The sequence below is a fragment of the Cupressus sempervirens genome, chromosome 5 (genome assembly GCF_028749045.1).
Source record: "Cupressus sempervirens isolate cs-2001-9-10 chromosome 5, ASM2874904v1, whole genome shotgun sequence".
In the NCBI taxonomy this organism is placed as follows: Eukaryota; Viridiplantae; Streptophyta; class Pinopsida; order Cupressales; family Cupressaceae; genus Cupressus; species Cupressus sempervirens.
In genome coordinates, this window is record NC_143122.1 from 534,462,776 (window position 1) to 534,481,052 (window position 18,277).

Below are 18,277 nucleotides of genomic sequence, written 5' to 3' on the forward strand. Positions count from 1 at the left end.
GGAGGAGGCTATTGGAAAGGTTTCCTATGATCCTCTATGATCTTGAGATGAAAGAGTTTGCTCGAAGAATTGCTTGACTCTTTTTGGAATCAACTAGATGGGAAAATCAAATTTCCTAGACATCCAAGATATCTCAAATAAGGAGAAGGGGAAATTTTTGATTGTTGCCTCAGATGAGCTAATTGATGATAACATAGGGCTGATGATGACAACTCTAGTGGGTAAGTTTGTTCGCCCTCAACTAAATATTGATGTTGTTAGAGTGTTTGCTAAGAAGAAATAGGATTTAAGGGCAGTGTAGAAATCTTAGTAATAGAAAAAGGTTTTTTATCTTTCTCATTTTCCTTCCAAGAGGACTTTATAAGGATTTTTTGTGGGGGTATCTGGGTGATTGGTAAGGCTACTATGGCTCTTTAGAAATGCTCTCTAAACTTGGATCTTAATGACTCATTTTTTGTTCAAGCCCTCATCTAGGTTAGGCTGCCAAAACTACTTTTGGAATTATGGTATGAGGACATTTTCAAAGGTATTGTAGGTTCCTTTGGAAAAATGTTTTTTTTTTTGAAAAAATAGGGGTAAAAACTTTATTGAAACTTAGAACAGCTGAGTACAAAACAACAAAGGGCCAAAGCCCTAGGAACTACTAGAGATTACAGAAAGAACAAGAACAAGAACTGCATTCCCCAACACCACTTTCATCTTCAACAAGAATCCTCTCCAAATCCTGACATAGCTCGTAAGGAAACTACTCCCACTCATCAATCCTCCGGCCATCAATATCTTCTGATGCCCATTTAGCCAGACAATCAGCTTCCCTATTCCATTCCCTTGGAATATGGGTAAAAGACACTGAATCCATTACAGAGCTAACCTATAATATCTGTTGCACTAACATAGATAGTTGCCAACTAACTTCAGACATCTTCCTCGAAGGAGCAAATTAACCAGTACTTGAGTGTCAGCTTCACAAATCACCTTCCGCCATCCTAGGGCATAAGCTCGCTTCAAACCATATAGGATAGCCAAGCCTTCCATCCTATTAATAGTCTACACGCCCTCATTAGCCGAGAAGATAAAGACCACAGATCCAAAAGAATCCCTACCGATCCCACCGATCCCAGCCGGACCAGGATTACCCCTAGAAGAACCATATGTGTTAATTTTCAGAAAGCCGATAGGAGGGGGGAGCCATTTCCCCATCCTTTGAACTTTATGTTTCACATGCCTACTTCTCCTGACGCAAGTTAAGGCTGGAGATATCCCCTGTATACCAAACCTATTAACTATCTCTGGATCGCCTTTCTCCAATGGCAAAATAATCTCACTCTTAGCTTTCACAGTTTCCTGTACCATTCCCATAGTTCTAGTCCAGACTTGTTGAATCTCCAAATGTTCACCCCGAAAGATTCTACGATTCCTTTCCAACCAAACTTGCCATAGCAAAAAGATAGGGCCAACATACCAGACATCCTGCAAGAAGGGAGCCGAGGAAGGGGGCCTTCCCAATCTCATCCAAAGCTCAGCTAGGGAGGATGCATGAAAGCACTGACTCTTCTAGACATCCCACCAGAAGTGCCATAATTGCAGTGTGAATGGGCAACTAAAGAATAAGTGTGGAGAATTTTCCTCCCCCCCACCACATAGAACACACCTTGAAGGGCCAGCAAAACCCCTCTTCTGAATATTGTCCCAGGTCAAGCATCTATTCCAAGCCAAGGTCCAAGAAAAGCAATTACATTTTGGCCAAGAGAAATTCCTTTGGAGAAATGTTGTCTATTGATCAAGTTACAATTTCATGTAGAAGACTGGCATACACCACAGTTTTCGTTGGGGTAGAATAGGATAAGGATATGGTAGAGGTTACTAAAATCCATTATAAGCTCACTAAGTGGATTCAAAAAATTTATTTTGAAAGTGTTCCATTTTTTTATTTTTATTGTAAGAAGGTTGGACATATTGCAAAATATTGCCCCTCTTTTATTGCTAAAGAGAAAGCCAGAAAGGCCTAGAAAAAAGGAATGGAGAAAAAAGGAAAAGGCTTTAGGAAATAAAGAGAAGAAAGGCACTACTATTAGGATTAAACCATAGACAGAAATAACAATTACATGCAAATATAACCAATATTAGAAAATAATAGATCACACAGAAAAGACCACAAGACACCAAGATTTAACGTGGTTCACCCAATCCCTAGGCTATGTCCACCAAATAGCAAGTCTTATATTATTACAATCTAGTGATTACAACCTAATTACAATCCATAATCCCTTATAGCTCAATACTATAGCAAGAACCAATTTTCACATCACCTCTATGAAACAACCCCTAACCCTAAGCTCTTTTATACAAGCATTTTTACCGCTTTAGGGTTATAATTAATAATTACATGTTAGCCCAAAATCTTGATAAAATAGGGCCCAAAAAAATGTTCCCAAAGAATTTATGAAGTATGTACAGTACTTTCCTGATCAATCACCACAATCTAACAACTGCTCCCAACAAGGGTGGTTGGGAGTCAGAGGAGCCTATTGGTCATTTATAAGAGGGGAACGCTAAAGAGGATCTAACCCTCACATGGAAAACCACCTATAGGAGGATAACCAAAAGGATGAGAAGCTTGGAAGAAGGGGGCTCTTCAAAATCCCCTCAGGATGATCTAGAGAATATTTTAGTTGTTCCTAATTCTATTGGGGTAGTCACTAGAAGAAAGGGAGATTTAGGAAAAACGAGAGTCTATAGAAAGCTCTATGCCTAAGAATCCTTATAAGGAGGCTCAACCATGAATTGTGCTAGCATGTTTTGAGTGACAGTCCTTAGATACTAGATATAAGAACCCTTTGATAAAGAATATGGAACCCTTATTTTTTCAATGTTAATGGGGAGATATGTCTAATGATGAGGAATGGGAAACAGTTTCCAAAATGAATCAAGGAAGAAAAATAATAGGGATCCTTCTCCAGCCTCATTGACAATGACTAGAAGCAAAAATAAGCTAGATGTAGGAGCTAATCCAAAGACCCCATGAAGAAAAAGAACGAGTATGGTTAGAGAGGAAGAAGCATGTAAGAACATAGCATATGGAACTTAGTTTACCATCTAGGAGGCCTTCTCTCAAAAGAAGAAAATGAACTCATCTCATGGAACATTTGCGGTCTAAATGGGCTAGAAAAATAAGATGTTTTTGTTGGAAACTGCTATTGGAGCAATTGTTATATTGTCATTAATGTCAAACCTTACTGGTGAGACAATTTCTCATAATGTAGAGTGCCATATTAGTTGATTGATGAAGAGTATTTGAAAAGAGGGATAATTTGATGAACTAGTGAAGTTATTAAGTCATGAGGAGAAAGTAAGTTGGAATTACAATAGGTACTTGATTTGTTAGTCTGTGATGAGATAATGTATTGTTTAATCATTATATGAAGTGAAGAAGATAGTTGAGTTAATTTATAGAGGAGAAGACAAGAAGTTGAGTAAAACACTAAGCTTGATCGAGTAACAACTTTACTAGTTCAATGAAGTAGAAGAGTAACTTAAGAGATAGTCAAGCAAGCAGTATTAGTTGAGTGTTAGTTAAGGTTAAGCAAGATGAAGAAGGAAAATGTAGTAGTAACTGAGTGTAGTGAAGATTGAGTGACCTAGTGTAAGCCAAGTGAGATAGAACATTAGAGACCAAGCATACTAATGACCAAGAAGAAGAACACAATGATGATTGAGTGTCAACATTTTAATATTTTGTGAAGAATAAAGCTTTGAGGCTAACATAGTTGAGTTTTTTGATTGGTCAAAGCACATGGATGATAAGGATTGATGAGTTGGTATATTTAATGCATGAATTGAGTTTGTTAAGCAATCAAAGGCAATGATTCAAGGAGAAGTTTCTAGAAGTTTCAAGAAAGAAGAAGAAGGACAAAATGATGGACATATTCAATGAATCTAATCAAACTCTAAGATCTATGGTGATGTTTAAGTGGTAAAAGATTAATCCTACCTATTTAAGTAGGCATAAGTGATGTTTATCAAGGTTTGTTTGTTGTTGATTAGCAATTTTGTGGAGAACCTATGATGAACAAAGAAGTAGAGAAAAAGTGTGAAGATTGGTGAAGTGTTATTTCTTGAAGGGTTGCCAAGCATATCAGAGATGGGAAGTATAATGAACTTTAGTTAATGAACCAAAAATTGACCCGAATTGAGATCTAAATTTACAAATTGAGTTGTATCTTGATAAATGAAACCTAGCTGCTACTTTCTAACCATTGTGGCAGTAAAATCCTTTAATCAAGGTTTACCTAGCAATTATTTGTAAATCCTTTAATCAAGGCGACATTCTAATGGAATGATCCAAAGTCCTTTAAATAGGCCACTCCTAATAGGGTGATTAAACCCTTCAATAGGGTCACACCTTTAATAGGATTGGTTATTAACTAAACTCAATTCAGAAGAGTGAAAAGTGGTAGCACGTTACTTGGTGGTTTTTCCCAAATCAGGTTTCCATGTTAAATCCTAGTGTCATATATGTGTGAATGTTGTTTTTTGATGCATGATATGTATTTTTGTTTATTTTTGTTAGTCAGCATATACTAAACGTAGAGCTAGTGATGAATGAATAAGTTAAGTTGTTATATTGGCCAAGTAAATTTATGAGATTGATTAAGTTGCTTGAAGTTGTTAAAATTTTAATTGGTACATTTGGACCTAAGGATAACTGATTCACACCCCCCTCTCCCCCCCCCCCCCTCCCCCAATCAGCTGAATATTCTAACAATCAGTATTAGAGCATTGGTGCTTGTAAGGAAAGTTTGAAGGGACTTAAGATGAAGATCAAGATGCACAAGAAAGAGGTAACTAAGCTAAACAAAGAGAAATCTATGCATGGAAATGATTGATGGGAATGAATCTATCTAGAGTTGGATATTTTTCCCTATTCTAATTGGACAATGAATATATTGAAGTACCTAGACCCATGACTGTTGAAAAAATGAAGGAGAAGCATGAGCACAATCAAATAATGATAGATTTGGCATCTTCCCTGAGTTATGTTGAATTTGATGATGTAAAGGATTGCACTGCTGCAAAGAAAATATGGGATAAGTTGGCAAAAATCCATGGAGGAGAGAAAAATGTGTTAAAGGCTAAAGAAAAAATTTTGAGAAGCAAGTTTAATGATATCAGAATGAAAGAAGGAGATACTATTGCATAGTATTGTGACCAAATCAAGAAGGTTGTGAATGTTATTAGAGAAGCTAGAGAAGGCATATCTGATGAGACTATGATAAGAAAGGTATTGAGGACTTTACTTCCTACCTATGCAATTAGAGTATTTGTAGTTCAAGGACTAAGATGTACACTTGGTAATGATCTAACCTTGGATAGTCTAATTGGTAGACTCGTTGCATTTGAATTGTCAAATTTTGATAACCATACACCTTCTACAATTGAATCTTCTTTCAAGTCTCAACTAACCCTTGATGGATCTAAAAGAAAGAAAAAGAATAAGCATGTGGATAGTGATAGTGAATCGAATAATGACCTTGATGATAGAAGCATTATTGGCAAGAAGGCTACCAAGAGAAAAAGGAAAATACAAAGGTAAACTTCCTGTTATCTATTTTACATGTAACAAAGTTGTTCATATTGTTGCATGATGTCTTGACATAGATGAGAAAGAACAAAGGAAAGATAACAAGCATTAAGGAAGGAGAGACATCAAAGACAACTGAGGTAACAATGACAACAAAGGAAAAGGTAAGAAATACTATTACATTGCTGCAAAAGATGGTTCTTATAGTGATACTAATGAAAATGATGAATAATTTGTTTATTTTGCAATGAAGGATGAATATGATGAAGATGAGAAAACTTCTTTAATTTCACACATGAATAAGAATGATAGATGGATAATTGATAATGGTTGCTCACATCATATGACTAGTGATATAAGTAAGTTTGAAAAGTAAGAACATTATAATGGGAGTAGTGTTAAGTTTGGAAATGATTCACCATGTTATGTAAAAGGTAAAGGATCAATAATATTGAATGATAAGATCAAATGTGACAATGTATATTGGGTTGATGGTTTAAAATATAAATTGTTGAGTGTGACATAGTTGAATAGTTCAGGATACTGAGTTGAATTTCAAAATAGGAAGGAAAAGATTTATGATGCTAATGGTGAACCAATTGGAAGTGGAGAGAAAAGAAGAGGTAACTTGTTCTATCTAGACCTATCTGAAGATACTTGTCTATTTGCATAATTTGAAGATTTTTGGTTATGGCATAAGAGGCTATGTCATGTGAACTTTGATAATTTGTTAATTATTAGTAAGATGAAAAGAGTAAGAGGATTACCAAGATTGAGAAAACTTGATAAAGTGATGTGCAAATAATGTCAAATGGGAAAAATGACAAAGTCTAGTTTCAAGAGCAGGCCTATTCTTCTAATGATATTTTGGAGTTGGTTCATACTTATTTATGTGGTCCTATTGAGTGCAAAGTTATTATAGTGATACATATTTGATGTTATTTGTTGATGATTTCTCTAGAATGATGATTGTGATGTTTCTTAAAGAAAAATATGATGCATTTCAAGTGTTTAAGTGGTATTTGGCTAGAGTTGAAAAGGAAATAGGTAAGAGTACAAAGTGCTTGAGCTCAGATAGAGGAGGTGAATTCATATCAAATGAGTTCAATATATTCTGCAATGAAAAAGGAATCAAGAGACAAATGAGTGCACCAAAGACTCCACCACATAATGGAATAGCTGAAAGAAAGAATAGATCAATCATGGACTGGGCAAGGACACTGATGATGGAGAAGAATGCTTCACAAAAGTATTGGAGAGAAGCATTAACTGTTGCTATTTATACACTAAACTGAGTTCAAGTTAATAAAGGTACAAACAAAACCCCTTTTTAACTTTAGTGTGGTTACTTTAGTGTGGTTATGCACCTAATGCCAATTATTTCAATGTCCTTGGAAGCAAGTTTTACATACTCAAAGATGCAAGGAAAGGAAAACTTGATACAAAGAGGGATGAAGGTATATTCCTAGGCTATTCCACTTAAAGAGAGACATATAAGTGTTTGAATTCTAACACTAACAAAATTGTGGAGAGTGCAAATGTTAGACTTGATGATTTTGTAGAAAAGAATGAAGAGGAATGTAAGAAATAACCTGAAGATTATAGAAACTTTTTCTACAACTATGAAGGAGAACCTAGTACATTACCTAAGCCAGAGAAAGAGGTTGTTGAGCATCAACAACCAGGCATTGTTGAGGTTTAGCAGAAAATCTTTGTCGAGCATCAGGCTATAGGAGTTGAGTCACACAGAGAGGAAACTGAACACTAGATAGATAATGCCAAGTTGCAACCAAAGATACCTGAGGAAGATGAAAAAATAGGACCAAGTGAATTACCACAAGAAGAGGGAAGACTTGAACCTATCTTAGAAAAATTTGTGAGAAGACACCATACACCATATTAAATCATTGGAGAGAAATATTAAGGAGTCATTTCAAGAACCAAGTTGAAAAAGGATACATGTTTATTATGTGAGATTGAGCCTAGATTAGTTAAAGATGCTTTGGAAAATGAAGATTGGATTAAAGCAATGAATGGGGAAATTGAACAAATGGAGAAGAAAAAGACATGGACATTGATACCAAGGCCAAAGGAAAATAATGTGATTGGAACAAAGAAAGTATTTAGAAACAAGCTAAATGAGAAAGGAAAAGTCACAAGGAAGAAAGCAAGACCAGTGTGTAAGGAATATGCACAAGAGGAAGGAGTTGATTATGAAGAGACATTTGCCCTAGTTGCAAGGTTGGAAGGAGTGAGAACTTTTCTTGCATATGTTGCTTACAAATAATTTTAAGTATATCAAATAGATGTGAAATGTTCATTTTTAATGGAATTTTGGAAGAAGAAGTCTACATTGAACAACCTGAAGGATTTGCTGACCTTGACAAGAGGAACATGGTATGCAAACTATGTAAATCATTATATGGTTTGAAACAAGCCCCTAGAGCATGGTATGAAAGGTTAAACAGTTATTTGATGAAAATTGATTTTTCAAGAACTAATGATAATAATAATCTATACTTGAAAAGTGAATTTGAGAGTAAGATATTGCTAGCTAAAATATTTGTTGATGATATCAAATTTGGAGGACATGATTTGTTATGTAAACCATTTGCTAATGAGATGAAGAAAGAATTTGAGATGTCAATGTTTGGAGATATTAAGTTCTTTGTTGGTTTGCAAGTTTATTAGATGAAGAAAGGTATTAACATTACACAATAAAAGTATATAAAGGAGATATTAAAGACTTTTAGAATGGAAGGTTCAAGACTAGTTGGAAAAGCTATGGTGATTGTTCACAAACTTTTAAAGAATAATGATTTTGTTGAAGTAAATCAGATATTATACAGGTCAATGATTAGAAATTTGGAATATGTTCTTCACAGAAGACTTGACATTGCATTAGTCGTTGGCATTCTTGCAAGATTTCCTACTAATTCTAAGGAGAATCACATGATGGCTATGAAAAGAATGTTGAGATATCTTAAAGAAACATAAGACTATGGATTATGTGCAAGAAGAATGACAAGTTTGAACTAAAATTTTACATTGACAGGAAGAGTACAGGTGGAGGATCTTTCTTTCTAGAAAAGAAATTGATTTCATGGACAAGCAAGGAGCAAAACTATATTTCTCAATCCATAGTAGAGTCTAAGTATGTTGCTACAATAGTTAATTGTTCAAAAATTGTGTGGATTGAGAAATTGTTGAAAGGTATGAAGGAGGAGGTTACTAAACCTGTTGTGATATAATATTACAACACATGTGCTATAAACATATCCAAGAATCATGTGATGCACACAAATACCAAGGACATTCAAATAATATATCATTACTTGAGAGAGTTGGTACAAGATAAAGGAGTGAGATTGGAATATGTGAACACAAAGGAGCAGTTAGCTAATATATTCACTAAGGCATTACCTAAGGATGCATTTGAGTATCTAAGAGGTAAGTTAGGGGTCATTCCCCTATCTAAAGAAAGATGAGAAGTATGTATCATTGCATCAAATGTTATGATCAAAATATTTTACACATTGATGCAGGAGGACACACCTTAGGAGCTACCTAAAGTTGTGAAAAGATGGAGAGAGGTGTGAGTAGATGAAGCTACAGCTCAAATATGAAAGAGCAGGTGATATTGCAATATCAGCTAGACACTGACACAGTGAGGATGTTGTGTATCTGAATGGATGATGTCTTTGGCATTGTTGTCAAAGAGAGAGAGCATGTTATCAAGTTACCATCATAGTGAGATGTATGACATATACCATACTAGTTACAAATATATAGAGAGAGAATGTGTAATCATATTTACCATACAATGAAAGAGGGAGAAGTTGAACTACAAGAATAGATGTCAAAGAGGAAGCCAATAAAGTTGATAATACAACTAGTTTTGGAAATCCATGCACCTAAAGATGAGAATCAAAATGAAACTAAGATCTGATACAGACTATAGAGGGATTTTTTAATGACAAATCATGAGCAAGTCTTTTGCATTTGTGTAGTAACCAAAGGTGTTGCCATCAATACCAAATAGGGAGATTATTAGAAACTACAATTAGAAAAATTGTTATGTTTTCAATGATGCCAAACCTTACTGCTGATACATTTGCTAATAGTGTAGATTTTCATATCAGTTGATTGATGAAGAGGATTTCAAAAGACAAATAACTAGATGAACTAGTGAAGTTGTTTAATAAAGAGTAGAAAGTATGTTGGAATTTCAATGTGCACTTGATCAGTTAGTATTTGACAAGATAATGCATTGTTTAATAATTATATGAAGTGAAGAATACTATTGATTTAATGTATAGAAGAGAAGATAAGAAGTTGAGTAAATAACTAAGCTTGATCGAGTAACAATTTTACTAGGTCAATGAAGTAGAAGATTAAGGAACTTAAGAGATTGCCAAGAAAGAAGTATTAGCCGAGTGTTACTTAAGGTCGAGCCAGATGTAGAAAGAAAATATAGTAGCGATTGAGAGTAATGAAGACCAAGCAATCTAGTGTGAGTTGAGTGAGACATGAAAATAGAGACTGAGCATAGTGATGATTGAGCATAAGAACATAGTGATGACCGAGTGTTAGCATTTTAATAGTTTGTGAAGAATCAAGTTTTGAGGCTGACATAGTTGAATTTTTAGATTTGTCAAAGTGTGTGGATGATAAGGATTGATGAAGTGACATATTTAATGCATGAACTAAGTTTTTTAAGCGATCAAAGGCAAGGATTCAAGGAAAAGTATCTAGAAGTTTCAAGAAAGGAGAAGAAGGACAAAATGATGAACAAATTTAATGAATCTAATTAGATCCTAAGATCTATAGTGATGTTTAAGAGGAAAAAGATCAAAGATAATTATTTAAGGAAGCATAACGGATTTTTATCGAGGTTGGTTCATTGTTGATTGGAAATTTTGTGGAGAACCTGTGAAGAACATAGTAGTAGAGGAAACGTGTGAATATTGATGAAATGTGATTGCTTGAAGGGTTTCCAAGAAGATTAGAGATGGAGAGTATAATGAAGTCCAATTAAAGAACCAATAATTAAGCTAAATGGGAGTCCAAATTTGAAAAGTGAGTTGTATCTTGACAGATCAAACCTAGTTGTTACTTTCTAACCATAATGGCAATAAAATCCTTTAATCAAAGTTGACCTAATAGTCATTTGTAAATCCTTTAATCAAGGTGACATTCTAATGGAATGGTCCAAATTCCTCTAAATAGGCCACTCCTAATAGGGTTATTAAATCCTTTAATAGGGTCACACTTAACAATGTATTTTGTAACCTTTAACAGGGTTAGCTCTTAACTGAGCTCACTTCAGAATAGTGAAAAGTGGTAGCATGTTACTTGTTGATTTTTCACAAATTGAGTTTCCATGTTAAATCCGAGTGTCATATATGTTTGAATGTTGTTTTGTGATGCATTCTATTTATTGTTGTTTATTTTTGTCAGACAGGATTTATTGAACCAAGAGCTAGTGATGAATGAATAAGTTAAGTTACTAATAAGTTTCTATGTTGGCTGAGTGATTTTATGAGATTGATTAAGTTGTTTGAAGTTGTTAAAATTTGAATTGGTACATCTAGACCTAAGAATAACTGATTCACCCCCCTTTCAGTTATTCTGAATATTGTAACATTTTTGAGAAATCTTATTAGAGATCATATACCTGATATTGTTATGATTCAACAGACCAAGATGGTCAAAGATAGAGAGGAGTCATTAAAATTTTCTAAGAACTTTTTTGTGGTTGGATCTAGTTTTGAAGGTTCTTTAGGCATAATTTTTGTCCTATGAAATTCTTATAAATTGAAAGGTGAGGTAATTTTTGAAGGAGATAACACCTTGTTAGTCTAGTTTACCAATTCTAGAGATGGTGATAGTTGGAATATTTTGAATGTTTATGCTCCTAATTCAAAAAGGAGTCAATCTAGATACTAGGATTGAATTATAAATCTTAGTGGTATTATTTTGAGTGGTAGATGGATATCATGGGAGACTTCAATACTCCTTTGAAGAGTCATGAAAAGAGGGGGTCAAAGATTGATTTGGATAGTAGGATGGATCTTATGAATCTTATTAATGATTTGGCTCTCATTGATGTAGACCTTCAAGGAGCGGCTTTCACCTAGACTACTAGAAGACTTGGGGAGGAGTGTGTTCAAGTTAGATTAGATGTGATGTAGGAGTATCTCGGGTCAATGAGTAATCTTACATCACCCAAAAATATTTTTGATTTTATGTACTAGTTTGTTGTTTGCAAAGTAGTCATTTATGCCTTGAATTTTGTGTTGTGTGTGGTTACCATGCTATTAATGACCTATTTTTAGTTGTTACCCTAAGAGTGCAAAAGATGACATTTCTTGTTCTTCAAGTTCTATGACATTCTTTTTGATCTTTGTTTCCTATAGTTTTCATCCAGTGTGACATGTTATTTCTTTTGTCACAGTTTCCTATGATGGCATGGAATCTTGCACTATTGGGAGTTGACTCCTTAAATGTGTTGGGACCTATCCTTAAGAGTGCATGAACAATTGATGCACATTACTTGGGTTATGGCTTACACCTCCAAGGAAGAACCTATATTGAAACTAAATGCTTAACTGGTCGACTTATTGTCTAGCTGGCTATATTAAGACTTGAATTTGTTGTAGGAAAGTAAGTTTAGATAAGGTAGAATGGTAGAAAATTTCTTGAGAATATTTTTTTTTCCTGCGACATGGAAGGCCTCACAGTTGAGCATATTGGATGTTATTACATATGTTTTATCACACAGGTTATGTAATCAATCAGTAAATCTATGAAGGTTGTTGTCTCCTAGCTACAATCCTGTGTTTTCTTTCATGTGTACTCTTGGAAGAAATGTTAGGTCATTGGACTTCCATCCTCTCATCTACCTCCTTTATTTCAGGACAAGGCACTGATTACTGTGGACTAGATTTCTTCTTTCTCCTACTCTCTCTCTCTCTCTTTGATTCCCTAGACAAGAAAAGAAGCTATTCTTTCAAATATGAAAAAATGTGTCTTGCTTATTTGAGTATTTGGGATAAAATATAGGAGTCATGGTCAATTCACATCAATGGTATTGCCATGTTTAGGGTCACCAAAAAGTTGAGGAATGTTAAAGAAAAAATCAAAATTTAGAACAAAGCTAAGTTTGGGAATATTTTTGAGTCAAAAGCTTTGATCCTCTTGGAAATTAGCCAGTTGTAGGAATCTATTCAAGATTTGTGATATGACCAATATAAAATGACTAAAGAAAAAGACCTACTATCTTCATAACATGATATCATAGCTAAAGAGGAGGTTTGTTGGAGGCAGAGTCCACATCAATTTGGTTGCAAGAGGGTGATAGAAATACCAAGTTTTTTCACCTCACTGTCTTCAAGCATCAGGTGACCAAAAAATCTCTAAACTTGTTAAAAATGATAGGATTATCCAAGAGGAAGAAAGTATTATTTTGGAAGCTAAGAATTTTTTTGCGAATGTATTATCTACAGACTCTAACCTATCTAATGACAACTAGAATATTCTCTTAAATCACAGTCCTTCAATCATTAGGGTTGATCATAATAAGAATCTTAGTGCTATTCCCCTAGGGAATGAGGTGGAGAAGATTCTCTTTTTCTTTGAAGTTAATAAGGTACTTGGATTCAATGGGTTTTCCATGTTTTTCTTTTAGCACTTCTCGAGGATTGTTAAGAATGATGTTGTGAAAGTTGTCCAAGAAGTTTTTGGCTCTAAGAATCTTCTAAAGGAAGTCAATGCTACTTTATTGGCTCTAATCCTGAAGGTGACTAATGCTGACTCTATGGAAAAATTCTTCCTTATTAGTCTTTGTAACCATTTTTATAAAATCATCTCCAAAGTCCTCACTTTGAGGTTGCAAGAGATTCTTCCAATGATTATGTCTTCTCAATAATCTAGGTTCACATTGGGCAAGCAAATCCTTGATTCAATTATCCTAGTGCATGAAGTTATCCATTAACTTGATGTAGCTTGGAACCAAGGGTTTCTCCTCAAGCTTGACCCTTCTAAAGCCTATGATAGGGTGGACTAGGACCTTATGTTGAAGATTCTTTCTACTTTTGGATTTGATACAAAGGTCTATAGGATGATATCTCAATTGGTATCCATAATCTCTATGGTTGTTATGGTTAATCATGAACCTTTTTATTTTATTTTATTTTAAAGTTTCTAGGGGATTGAGACAGGGAGATCTTCTCTCCCCTATCCTTTTTGTTATTCTTGCTAAATGTTTACGCAGAATGAATTCAAAATGCATTACCTCAAAATGTCTAGAGGGCATTAGGTTGTCATTACAAGACCATATTTTTTATCATCAACAATTTGTGGATAATACTATCCTTGGGGAAGCTACCACTATTAAGGAGGTGAGAAACATGAAGGAGTATTTGAATTGTTATGTTGATCTCTAAGCCTATGTTGTCGATTAGTGACCAAACACTTAGTCATTTGCAAGACATTTACTAGGCAAGATTACAAGGTCATCAAGGTGACTAAGTTATCTAGTAAAGGCCAAGCAAGTAAAACTTAGACCAAGAATAATAATAATTGTCGAGCATTCAATAGAGATAGAGAAGATATGTGAACTAAGGAATATAGCATAAGCCAAGTAATATAATGATGAGTGAGCATATTGAGAAGTTATCAAGTGCTAAGCAACAACATAGATGACTAAGTGTCGGAGCACTCAAGTGTCGGGAAATGCAGTTTTGATATGCGAGTTTGTAATAGCACAAACTCATATGTGAATCATTCTAGCCAATTTTTTAATAAGATTTAATATATATAGAACTAGATCAAATTTTGATTATGTGTCATTAGCATTAGGTAATGATCCCTAGGAAAATAATTCAACCAATTAGAAAAGGGAAATAAATGAAAAAAGATGATGAAGTTTAAATCATCGATCAAGATCTAGAAAACTCACATGAAGTCTATTTAAGGAGGATTCTAACCCTAGAATCATAGACATACTGAAAATGAGTGAGAGACACAAATGAAAGGATGAAATTTGGAAATGATACACACATGTGAAGGAGTTAATGAAACATATCCAGTAGAGAGAGTAATCAAAGCAGTGAAGGACTAAACAAATTTATTAGATTAGAAGAATCAGATCAGAGATAGAGGAAAGAGGAGATCTAAGATTAGATTGCATAGCATATCAAGGGTCAGGTGCTGAATCAATTTTTTTAAATTGAGACAGGGAAAATATATTAATAGAGTGGTCCTAACAGGCCTATGTAAATCTCCTAACATAGTCCTTACTTTATTGTAAGCGTAAACCCTCTAATAAGGCAAGACCTAATAGTATTTTATGTCTTTAATAGGAGAGACCTTTCACCAGGTAGATCATATCTTATGGTTAAGATTGTAACCTTAACAAGTTAACTTTATTGTTGCAACAATGAAGATTTGTGGGTTTCATCCCTACTCTAGTTTTACCTTCATCCTAAAGTGTTTATGGGTAACCAAATCAGTGTGTTATGTGTTGAACTTATTTTTTTTTAGCATTATTGTTTTAATGATGATTTAGGTATGATTTAATGAGATTAATTTTGATGTCAAAAGTTTAAGATCCTGATTCACCCCCCCTCTCATTATCTTGTTTCCCATACATACACATATACATAAAACAATTGGTATTGTAGATTGGTTCTCTTGTTAGGAAGTTTAATAGCTTGAGAGGATAAGATCATGGAGATGGAAATATACAAGATGGGAAAGATCATTGAGAAATAGATAATTGAAATCTAGATCGGGTTGCAACAATTAGAGACAACTAGAGAAGAGTTGAGAAAATCCCTCAAAAGAAGAAGAGAGATGACTATACAACTTAATGAAATTCAATACAAAGAAGTTGATACAGAAGGATTGTTGGAAAATGGAAGGTTTAGTAACAAGGATGAAGCAATGACATAACTACTAGAAAATAACTATTCCCTAGTAAAGGAAGGAAAAGACCTGAAGACAAAACAATCAATTTAATTTGTCATAGTACATGAAGCCATTAAACAAAAGAAGAAAGCCATAGAAGATAAGCTCATAATTGAAGAAGACAAAAGGCAGATAGCTAGTAGACTTGAAGAAACATCATTTGAAGTTCAAAAGCTTACAAATACTCAGTTTGATATGATAAATCAATTGGTAATTGCAAATCAAGAAGCAAATAGAAAAGATTTGGAGATCACAAATCTAAAGTTACAAAATAAACCATTAAGGCATGAAAAGGAACTCATGGAAAGGATGAAAAAACCAAATCAAGCAATCAAACATTTTGAAGACTTGATGAAGTCACCAAGAGAAAAAGAAACATCGACACTTGGATACAAGCAATCTTCAACCACTAAAGAAGGAGAATCATCCAAAAGTGGAGAACAAAGGAATGCTAAAGGAAAACCTACATGCCATTATTATGGAAAGATTGGAAAAAGAAAAAATGGTCAAAAAACTCCTAAACCTAAGCCAAGTGGTAATTGTTCTAAATGCAAGAAAGTGGGAAATCAAACTCATGAATGGATAATAGAAAATACAGCTTCAACTAGAAAGGTATCTAGATTCCAAGGTCACTGTTACAATTGTAAAATATATGGACATGAAGCTTGTGAATGTAGAGTTAGGAAGAAATCACATTGGTCCCCTAGAAAACAAACTCATGCAGCAAAGAAAGGCAATTCCTATGATTGGGATTATAACACATGGTATAGTAGTCACTATTGTGGAGAATAGGGACACATTCCAGAGAATTGTTTCAAGACACATTTTAGAGGAAATTACAAGAAATGGATAAATGGTGAGATAATATGTTTTAGTTGTCTTAAAGTGGGACACATCAGTAAGAACTACAAAACTAGGACACCTACACCAACACCAAGAAATGAAGATGACAAACCAAAAAAGAAGAAGACATGGATAGAGGTAGTAAGAGTTGGAAGCAACAAAATAGAAGACATTATGAGCACCCAATCTGATGGATTTGGTGATCACACCATATCTCACTAAAAGAGGTATGTAGGAACTATATACTTGAAGCCTATACTTTACATCAATTCCTAGCGTTAAAATTATGAAAAGGTACATTTGCATAATTGGAGATGCATTGAGAAATGTTAGAAATGAAAATTTTGTAAGCACCAAGTAGCAGTGGTATAGTCTATACTGACCAAGTGAATTGGTTATGACTGTGTGCATAAATTTAGATCAAACTAAAGTTAAGACCGAGCACAATTGTCATACACTATCTAAATTTGAGAACATTTATTGTAGAGCTAAGTTGAAAGATCGAAGGTATATATTAAATTTGAATAATTATTTTTCTTATCCAAGGATTAAGGAGCTCTCATAAAGATTCAAAGAGATCTCAACAACCAGAGCAAGGAACCATAACAAGTCATCATCAAATATGTGAAGAGAAGTAAGTATTACTCTTATTGCCAAGTAAGGTATTTTGTGAAAAGATTTTATTGAAAAATCTAGTTCACAATGGCATCTAGAACTAAAATGTCAAAGGATAACAATGCACAAATCATAAGGAATGAGCACTGACCTCCACCAAATTTTAGAAGCATAGTTAATATTGAGACCCCTAGTGATAATGTTGGAGCGTTGTCATGCATTCCACCTAAAATCTTGACTTTGCAAGACATTAGATCATGTTATCAATGTAAGATTGGAAAAATTGGAGATTTTGAAATCAAGATAACTTATGACAAGTTATGTGCAGATGAAATTCTGAAAGATGAAATTAAAGTCATTGTAGACAAAGGGTTGACTTGTGCCCTAGAGTTTTCAAACAATTTCAAGAATGAATGGATAAAAATTGTTTTAAGCCGAGTTCACAACATAAAAGAATGGGCTGAAGGCAAACCAATGAAAATCAATTAGGAAATCATTCAAAGAGTAACTGGGTATCCTACATTGGATCAACCTAGGAGCATAAGGAATGACACATGAAATGAAATTCAAAACCTAACCAAGGAAAAGTGGAATGGCCATGGAATGTCAATAGATAGCATTGAGGATCCACTAACATAATTTTTTGTTCATATGATTGCACACAAGTTTTATCAATCTAGTAGATTGAACAGTGTGTCATGCATTGCAGTTGATTTGGGATACAAAATTGTAAAGAAATATTATGCATACGATCTTGTTGAACTATAGTTATAACAAATTATAGAGAACCTGGGTGATAAGAAGAGATAAGAACACATCGTGTAAGTTTGGTTCCCTATTAGTTTATATATTTTTCTATGTATAAAACTATTTTCCTAATGTTGGAAAGGTAACATGGGACAAAAATAAGACTATTGTAGATTAGATGAATGATGTAATAAAGAGGTTAGAAGATAATTGTGAAGAAGTCATGGACAACTATTTTGAAGAATTCAAAACTAAAATGAGGAACAAGATGAGGATTCCAAAATCAGTTGTAGATAAATATTATGATGGAGTATGTTTCATTATGGACATAGATTTTGTGTATGTACAAGCAGTAATACTGAGGGTAGCATAGTTGAGGCCTATGCCTTATGAGGTAAATGTTGATGACATATCAATAGTATTCACTGCACTATTGGCAGACGACATAGATGCTAGTGCCAAGTAGTTTGGCACATATGAAATAGTTGTTGTTGAGCTAACTATTGAAGTTCGCACATC